Genomic DNA, 9,407 nt, shown 5'->3' on the forward strand with positions numbered 1-9,407 from the left:
GGTGCTGTGATTCATGGGGTTGCAAAGAGTCGGTCATGACTGAGCGACTGAACTGAACTGATGGGCATTTTGTTTGTTGTTTGTTCAGTCACCCAGATATGTCTGACTCTTTGCGACTGCATGGACTTTAGAACACCAGGCCTTAAAGTCTATCACCATCTCCCAAAGTTTGCCCAACTTCATGTCCATGACATCAGTGATGCCACGCAGCCATCTCATCCTCGAACACTGCCGTCAATCCTTTCCAGCATGAGGGAGTTTTCCAGTGAGACAGCTCTTCACATCAGATGACCAAAATACTGGAGTTTCAACTTTAGCATCAGTCCTTGCAATGAGTATTCAGGGTTGATTTACCTTAAGATTGATTAATTTGATCTCTTTGCTGTCCAAGGGACTCTCAGAAGTCTTCTCCAGCACCATGGTTTGAAGGCATCAATTTTTCAGTGCTCCACCTTCTTTATAGTCCAGCTCTCACAACTGTACCCCTTGGCTATATGGCTCTCACAACTCTCACTTGCTTTGACAATATGGACCTTTGTCAGCAATGTCTCTGCTTTTCAGTGCACTGTCTAGGTTTGTCATAGTTTCCTGGCAAAAGGCTTCTGATTTCACGGTTGCAGTCACCGTCTGCAGTGATTTTAGAGCCCAAGAAGAGGAAATCTGTCACTACTTCCACATTCTGCTATTCTATTTGCCATGAAGTAAGTAATGGGGCCAGATGCCATGATCTTAGTTTTTTAAAATTTAGTTTTAAGTCCGCTCTTTCACTTTCCTCCTTCACCCTCATCAAGAGGCTCTTTAGTTCCTCTTCTCTTTCTGCCATCAGAGTAGTATCATCCCCATATCTGAGACCTGAAGTTTCTCCCACCTATCTTGATTCCAGCTTGTAACTCAAGCTACCCACTGGGCGGGAAGGCAGGACACTAATAATTAATTCAAGGCACAAGAAGTTCCAAGGCAAGAGCCAGTCTTTGATACCTGATTTCCCAGGTTGGCCCTGGAACTTCTTGTACCTTGAATTAATTATTAGTGTCCTGCCTTCCCGCCCAGTGGACAGCCTCCGGACTGCAGTGTCACTCTTCATAGACATTCAAGCCCTTCTATCTCAGCAATACAGCACTTTTCAACTACCTGTGGTATTTCTTACAATTGTTTACTCCTTCAGGTACTCTAGGAATTTCTGTTCTTACTTTCTAGTGCTCAAAAGTTCTATATTACAAGCCTTTACAGAAACTCTAAGACAATTCCAAATCTGTCCAGAAGTGCTTTACTGGGGCTATTTACCTACCTGTTTAAATTACACATTTCCTGGAAGAATTTTCCAATTTACTCAAATCCCATTTGCAGTTGCTTTGCCACTGATCTATCTCTTTAGACTTGACCAAGTTCAACTAGTTTTTATTAGCTCTGTTTTTTTTTTCAGAATTCATAGGTAAATGCTTTTTTATTTTTTTATTGGAGGCTAATTACTTTACAATATTATATTGGTTGGTTTTGCCATACATTAATATTATTGAGCATTTAGCAAATGTTTGGCAGTCTATATTCTTATCTCATATGACTCTTCCAGTTCTGTGAGGTACATAGGGAAAGTTACAAAACACAGACTGGAGATAGAGCCAGTAATTTGGGTTAAGAACCTGGTTATGCCACTTACTGGCTGTGTCAGTATAGACAAGTCACTCATTTTGTAGATACTCAGATAATAAAAGCACCCACCTTCGAGTTTTGTGAGTAGCAACTGAGCTAATAAATGTAACACACTTAGAGCAGTGACTGCATACAATCAGCATTATATGAACTTCAACTACTTATATTTTACTCATTTTACAAATACAAAATAGGCGCAGAAGGACTGAAGTTGGTCAAGTTCAAATAACTATATCATTATTGAGATGGCTGTCTATTTTTGAAAACCTATATTACTCTAACCTTTGATGAAAAATGCTTTATCAACACCCTATCTATAAATCTTCATGCATGTCAGCTCCCCCCAACACACACACATACAGTTTAAAATCCATAGAAAAAAGTCTGAAAGTTTACTGATATTTAAATTTAGAGATGTATTACCAAAATATTTCTGAATTTCATCTTTCACCAACCGTAAATGAAGGTATACATCCACCAAAACTCTTATCAACATAGGGTCATATTTACTTTTTATATCAGAATCCATTCCCACTCAATTTAACAATATTAAAAAGATGGCTTTATTTTTAAGTAATATTTTCTTTGCTAATATTTGGCAACAATTAAATAATATAAAAATCTCTGTTTAGAAAATATAGATAAACTTCCAAGCTATTGTTCCCAGTTCTGAGCATAGACTATACAATTTTTGGTTGAGTGTCTCATATCTAGCATTTTGTGGTTGGAAGGACTTTGGGTTGGCATCTACAACATCATCTGAATTATATTTTCTTTCATTCAACTTTCTCTCATGTGACATGGTTGTAAGTGGTTTACCAAGCTTGATCTCTCTCCTCTAAATGTGCTAGTTCGGATTCTAGATATATTTTCAAGGCAAACATTAATGTTTGGACATTCGGCATTTATTTTCATTTTTCCCCAAGGAACATGCTTTAAACTATTATGTTTTAGCCAAAAGTACAAATACTGTTTGTCAGTCTCAGAAGGTTTTATCTTTCTGTCTGAGGCTGCAGTGAAAGTTAGAGACTGGCTATTAAGAAGATAAGATGGGAGATAGTAGAATAAGAAAATAGATTGATTCAGGAACTCTGTGGGGCTTCCCAAGTGGTGATAGTGGTAAAGAACCTGCCTGACAATGCAGGAGACTAGAGACATGGGTTGGATCCCTGGGTCGGGAAGATCCCCTGGAGGGGCGCACGGCAACCCACTCCAGGATTCTTGCCTGGAGAATCCCAAGGACAGAGGAGCCTGGAGGGCTACAGTCCACAGGGTCATAAAGAGTCAGACAAGACTGAAGTGACTTAGCATGCATGCACAGGGATTCCGTATTGAATGGATGTTTGGAGAGACTATGCTAAAGAAATGTGGATTTTTAATACCTAATATTCAAAAGTTCTTTAAGTGTAGAAACTAAAAACAAATATAAAGTTGAGCAGTTAAAGACCCAAGGGAACTGAAGGAGAAGACAAAATTTCCATGCAGTTATGACTTTAATCTTTCTACATACAGAAACAGTAAAGTTGTTCAATTACATTTGATACATACACAGATACACACACACTTAGAGAGAGTGTGTTGGAACATGTTTAATACTAGCTCTCTAAAGAAGCCAAAGATGGAGAAGCTCTATACAGTTAGCAAAAACAAGACCAGGAGTGACTGTGACTCACATCATGAACTCCTTATTGCCAAATTCAGACTTAAATTGAAGAAAGTAGGGAAAACCATTAGACCATTCACATATGACCTAAATAAAATCCCTTATGATTATACAGTGGAAGTAAGAAATAGATTTAAGGGTCTAGATCTGATAGATAGAGTGCCTAATTAACTCTGGACGGAGGTTCGTGACATTGTACAGGAAACAGGGACCAAGACCATCCCCATGGAAAAGAAATGCAAAAAAGCAAAATGGCTGTCTGAGGAGGCAGTACAAATAGCTGTGAAAAGAGAGGCGAAAAGCAAAGGAGGAAAGGAAAGATATAAGCATCTGATGCAGAGTTCCAAAGAATAGCAAGGAGAGATAAGAAAGCTTTCCTCAGCGATCAATGCAAAGAAATAGAGGAAAACAACAGAATAGGAAAAACAAGAGATTTTTTCAAGAAAATTAGAGACATCAAGGGAACATTTCATGCAAAGATGGGCTCGATAAAGGACAGAAATGGTATGGAACTAACAGAAGCAGAAGATATTAAGAAGAGGTGGCAAGAATACACAGAAGAACCTTCCAAAAACATCTTCACGACAAAGATAATCATGATGGCGTGATCACTCACCTGGAACCAGACATCTTGGAATGTGAAGTCAAATGGGCCTTAGAGAGCATCACTATGAACAAAGCTAGTGGAGGTGATGGAATTCCAATTGAGCTATTTCAAATCCTGAAAGATGATGCTGTGAAAGTGCTGCACTCAATATGCCAGCAAATTTGGAAAACTCAGCAATGGCCACAGGACTGGAAAATGTCAGTCTTCATTCCAATCCCAAAGAAAGGCAATGCCAAAGAATGCTCAAACTACTGCACAATTGCACTCAGCTCACACACGAGTAAAGTCATGCTCAAAATTCTCCAAGCTAGACTTCAGCAATATGTGAACCATGAACTTCCAGATGTTCAAGCAGGTTTTAGAAAAGGCAGAGGCACCAGACATCAAATTGCCAATATCCGCTGGATCATGGAGAAAGCAAGAGAGTTCCAGAAAAACATCTATTTCTGCTTCATTGACTATGCCCAAGCCTTTGACTGTGTGGATCACAATAAACTGTGGAACATTCTGAAAGAGATGGGAATACCAGACCACCTGACCTGCCTCTTGAGAAACCTGTATGCAGGTCAGGAAGCAACAGTTAGAACTGGACATGGAACAACAGACTGGTTCCAAATAGGAAAAGGAGTACGCCAAGGTTGTATATTGTCACCCTGTTTATTTAACTTCTATGCAGAGTACATCATGAGGAACGCTGGGCTGGAAGAAGAACAAGCTGGAATCAAGATTGCTGGGAGAAATATCAATAACCTCAGACATGCAGATGACACCACCCTTATGGCAGAAAGTGAAGAGGAACTCAAAGGCATTTTGATGAAAGTGAAAGAGGAGAGTGAAAAGGTTGGCTTGAAGCTCGAAATTCAGAAAACGAAGATCATAGCTTCTGGTCCCATCACTTCATGGGAAATAGATGGGGAAACAGTAGAAACAGTGTCAGACTTTATTTTTGGGGGCTCCAAAATCACTTCGGATGCTGATTGCAGCCATGAAATTTAAAGACGCTTACTCCTTAGAAGGAAAGTTATGACCAGCCTAGATAGCATATTAAAAAGCAGAGACATTACTTTGACAATAAAGGTCCATCTAGTCAAGGCTATGGTTTTTCCCGTGGTCATGTATGGATGTGAGAGTTGGACTGTGAAGAAAGCTGATTGCCGAAGAATTGATGCTTTTGAACTGTGGTGTTGGAGAAGACTCTTGAGAGTCCCTTGGACTGCAAGGAAATCCAACCAGTCCATTCTGAAGGAGATCAGTCCTGGGTGTTCATTGGAAGGACTTATGCTAAAGCTGAAACTCCAATACTTTGGCCACCTCATGCGATGAGTTGACTCACTGGAAAAGAGTCTGATGCTGGGAGGGATTGGGGGTAGAACAAGACGGGGACGACAGAGAATGAGATGGCTGGATGGCATCACTGACTCGATGGACATGAGTTTGAGTGAACTCCGGGAGTTGGTGATGGACAGGGAGGCCTGGCGTGCTGTGGTTCAAGGGGTCGCAAAGAGTCGGACACGACTGAGCGACTGAACTGACCTGAACTGAAAGAAGCAAAATACCCCTCTTTCTGGGTTGCAACTTGGAAAGGTGCAGAAGAGAAGAAAAAGAAGCTTCATGCTATGCCAGAAACCCTCAAGAAAAAGCTAAAAAATTTGGCAGAGCTTAAGATCAAATGCCTAAGAAAGAAGTTTGCCCAGAAGATGCTTCAAAAGGCAGAGAGGAAGCTTCTCTCTGAAAAAGTTAAGCACCACCACAAAGAATACAGGGAGATGTATAGAAATGAAATTTGAATGGCTCGGATAGTGCGAAAAGCCAGCAATTTGTATGTACCCACCGAACCCAAATTGGCATTTGTCATCAAGATCAGAGGTATCAGTTGGTATGAACCCAAATTTTTGAAAGGTGTTGCAGCTTCTTTGCCTCTGTCAGATCTTCAATGACTCCTTTGCGAAGCTCAGCAAGGCTTCAGTTAACCTACTGAGAATTATGGAACCATACAGGTAACCTGAATCAACCCTGAATATTCATTGGAAAGACTGATGCTGAAACTGTAGCTCCAATACTTTGGTCACCTGATGAGAAGAGCTGACTCATTAGAAAAGACTCTGATTCTGGGAAAGATTGAAGGCGGGAGGAGAAGGAGATGACAGAGGATGAGATGGTTGGACGGCATCACCAACTCAATGGGCATGAGTTTGAGAAAAATTTGGAAGATAGTGAAGGACAAGGAAGACTGGAGTGCTGCAGTTCATGGGATCACAAAGAGTCAGAAAGGACTGAGCAGCTGAACAACAGCAACAACGTTACCAAATCTGAAGTCTGTAAACGAACTGGTCTACAAGCATGCTGCTACTGTTAAGTCACTTCAGTCGTGTCCGACTCTGTGTAACCCCATAGACGGAAGCCCACCAGGCTCCCCCGTCCCTGGGATTCTCCAAGCAAGAACACTGGAGTGGGTTGCCATTTCCTTCTCCAATGTGTGAAACTGAAAAGCGAAAGTGAAGTCGCTCAGTCATGTCCGACCCTTAGCGACCCCACGGACTGCAGCCTACCAGGCTCCTCCATCCATGGGATTTTCTAGGCAAGAGTAGTGGAGTGGCTTGCCATTGCCTTCTCTGGGTCTACAAGCATGGTTATGGCAAAATCAACAAGAAGCAAACTGCCCTGAAGAATAATGTCTTGATTGCACGATCTCTTGACTAATATAGTATCATCTACATGGAGGATTTGACTCATGAGATCTATACTGTTGGAAAACATTTTTAAAAACAACTATCTGTGGCCCTTCAAGTTACCTTCTCCATGAGGTGGAATGAAGAAAAAGACCATGCATTTTATAGAAGGTGGAGATGCTGGCAACAGGGAAGACTAGATCAACAGGCTGAAGGGTACCTACCAACTAAGGTATCTACCATGATCACTTTTGTAATATGGTCAGTTGATAAACAGTGATTGCTTTCAAATTGAGAAAAAAAAGAAGCAAAAGGCCTGATTTGTGACATTTGCCAATTTCTTTGGTATCAATGCCTCCACTGTGGTCAATTTCAAGCTACCTAACAAAATATCACCGGTGTTGGGAAGAGGTTCACAAATCAACTTTCATGAGACAGCACGAGCTGGGCCTAACACACCACTGTGGAGTCTTCAAAACAAGCGGCAATTTATTACATTGTCACAGGAATCTGTAACCGCGGCTTCCTACATCACCACACACAATTAAACCTGATGTGTGCTGTCAGAGGCAGAAAAATGCATAACAAGGACAGAGGAAGAAACTTCCATGCTTGCTCTATCCCTTAGCTTATATGGGCAGTGCTATCACTTGATCTGCATCTAAAAGTTTCCTCCCTGATCTGTGGAAAATAAATGAAAGTGACCTTCTTGAGGCTGAAAAAAATAAATTGTTAACCCCTGGGGCCACGAAAAATAAATAGGGAGGCTTTGTTCAAGCTAAAGAAAATAAATTAAACATAAAAGATGCTATTTCAGGGACAAAGATTTATCATTTTTAAAGCTGTTTGAGGGCTAGACTAATATTGCAAAGTTCCAGAGGGTAGCTCCACATTGCTTCCCTGAAAAACTCATTATAAACCAACTACAGCCATTCTCTGAATTGCAAAATGCCTGGAAGTAGTCTGGTAGTTTGTCCCTCTGCTTATTTTTCAGGAAATAAATTGTCTTCTTTCTTTATAGAAGATGATGCCTCTGTTCTGTTTGCTTCTTAAGTTGCTTTGCATGTAAGCAGTAAATTGTCCTATTTCAGCTCAGAGACAACTTGTCAGAGAATATATTCAAAGTCATCTTTCCAGCTTCCCAGTCTCCTCTGAAAGTGTTTTGGAGTATTGGGTAATCCATTCACTACCCATACATGGCTTAAAATTATTTCAGTGGCTGATTTGTGTCTCAAAAAGCCTAACTTTAAATTGTTATTTAATATGGCAGTACTTCTTGCATTATCCATAAAAACCATGAAATAACTAAGTCTGAGGGAAAGAATGCAGTACATGTAAATTTGAAAAATGGTGTATTTTAATTATTTTTTCCTATTAAAGTTTTCTCATTTATTCTCTGAGAAACATAGAATAAATGTAAAAATGAAGATACTTTTGTCATTTGCTCCTAAACTGGGAAGCATTTTATAACTGAAAAAATTAAATACCTTGTTTTCTAATTACTGTTTTGAACAGCAACTTAATCCCAAAGCAAGTATCAAGTCTGCATGATATGATGGCCCTCTACTAGTTGCTAGAATAGTCTTACTCATCTTTGCACATAAGAACAAATTTTATAGCATTGTTAAGTTCAGGTATTTCTCATTTAAGTCTATACCTTATCAAGATCATAAGCACTGGAGATATCGCGAAGTGCTGAGCCAGCATCACCCTGTTAGGGTCATCCTTTTTATAAAAATTTAAGGGGCAAAGGGATAGGGGTTCAGGATGGGGAACGCATGTACACCCAGGGCAGATTCATGTCAATGTATGACAAAACCAATACAACAATGTAAAGTAATTAGCCTCCAATTAAAATAAATACATTTAAAAAAAATAAAAATTAAAAAAAAAGAAACTAAAAAAAAAAAAGTTAAAAATGGTTACGCAAAACAGAGTTAAAAACAATATGACAAGTTCAGTTTGTATGATGATTTTTAAGCAGGAACCCAAATCTGAGAGTGACCAGCTAAATAGGTGAAAAGATCAGATGTCATCAGGTGAAATTTGTTGTAACCAATGGGCTTGTTTCCTGATTTTGTGTAATTGAGTTTTAAATCTCTCCAATGGCATTTATCCTTGTGCAGAAGGTAGTATTTGTCATTTCATAAATGCCTCTTTGTTCAACAAGTAGATAACTGAGGACTATGTGATTGTCCCAAATTAGTCTGGCAAAAAAAATCATTCAAATTTTTCCATAAGATGCTAGTTACCTGAACAAATATTTTGGTCAAGCCAATACTTTAGCCAATGAGTCAAATGATCACCACTCGGTTGCTATTGCCTTGGCTGTGGAACCAGCCAGCTCTGCTAATGTTAGAGAGAGATTTCTGATCAAGCATTCATTAGCACTTTTTTCCAACCCAAAGGAGGAGGACTTTCCATATGGAAGCAAGCTTAGAGTCACGTATGCCTCCTGGAAGTTCTCATTGAATGTGGCCATGAACCAATGAGATGCTTCAAGTCTTACTCTATAGCTGCTGTCAAGGAGACATCAAATGAAATTAGCAGTGGCACTTTTGACAAGTGAAAAGAATTATTACAGTATGGACTAAAGAGTCACCATTGAAATGAACAGATAGAAATTTGTGCTGGAAAACCCAACAAATAGATAAGTTCTCCACTTTTACAATAGATTGGAAATGTGGATATTTGCATTGTTTTTCCAATAAAAAGAAGAGGTTAAGGAAAAAGATACGCAGGTCTGTTCCAATCATCTTAAGAAAGCTGTCTCCCTCAACTGATATCTACTTCAATTTCTGGTTGGTTGGATTCAGAC

General features: G+C 39.6%; 1 pseudogene; it reads left to right on the forward strand.

Annotated features, from left to right (window-relative positions):
• The first annotated feature begins 4,328 nt into the window (after positions 1-4,328).
• LOC129536288 (large ribosomal subunit protein uL30-like) lies at positions 4,329-9,081 on the forward strand (annotated as a pseudogene).
• Positions 9,082-9,407: the final 326 nt, after the last annotated feature.

Source organism: Moschus berezovskii, chromosome 20, assembly GCF_049115385.1.
Source record: "Moschus berezovskii isolate FMDL1 chromosome 20, NW_MosBer_1.0, whole genome shotgun sequence".
NCBI classification, from domain to species: Eukaryota; Metazoa; Chordata; class Mammalia; order Artiodactyla; family Moschidae; genus Moschus; species Moschus berezovskii.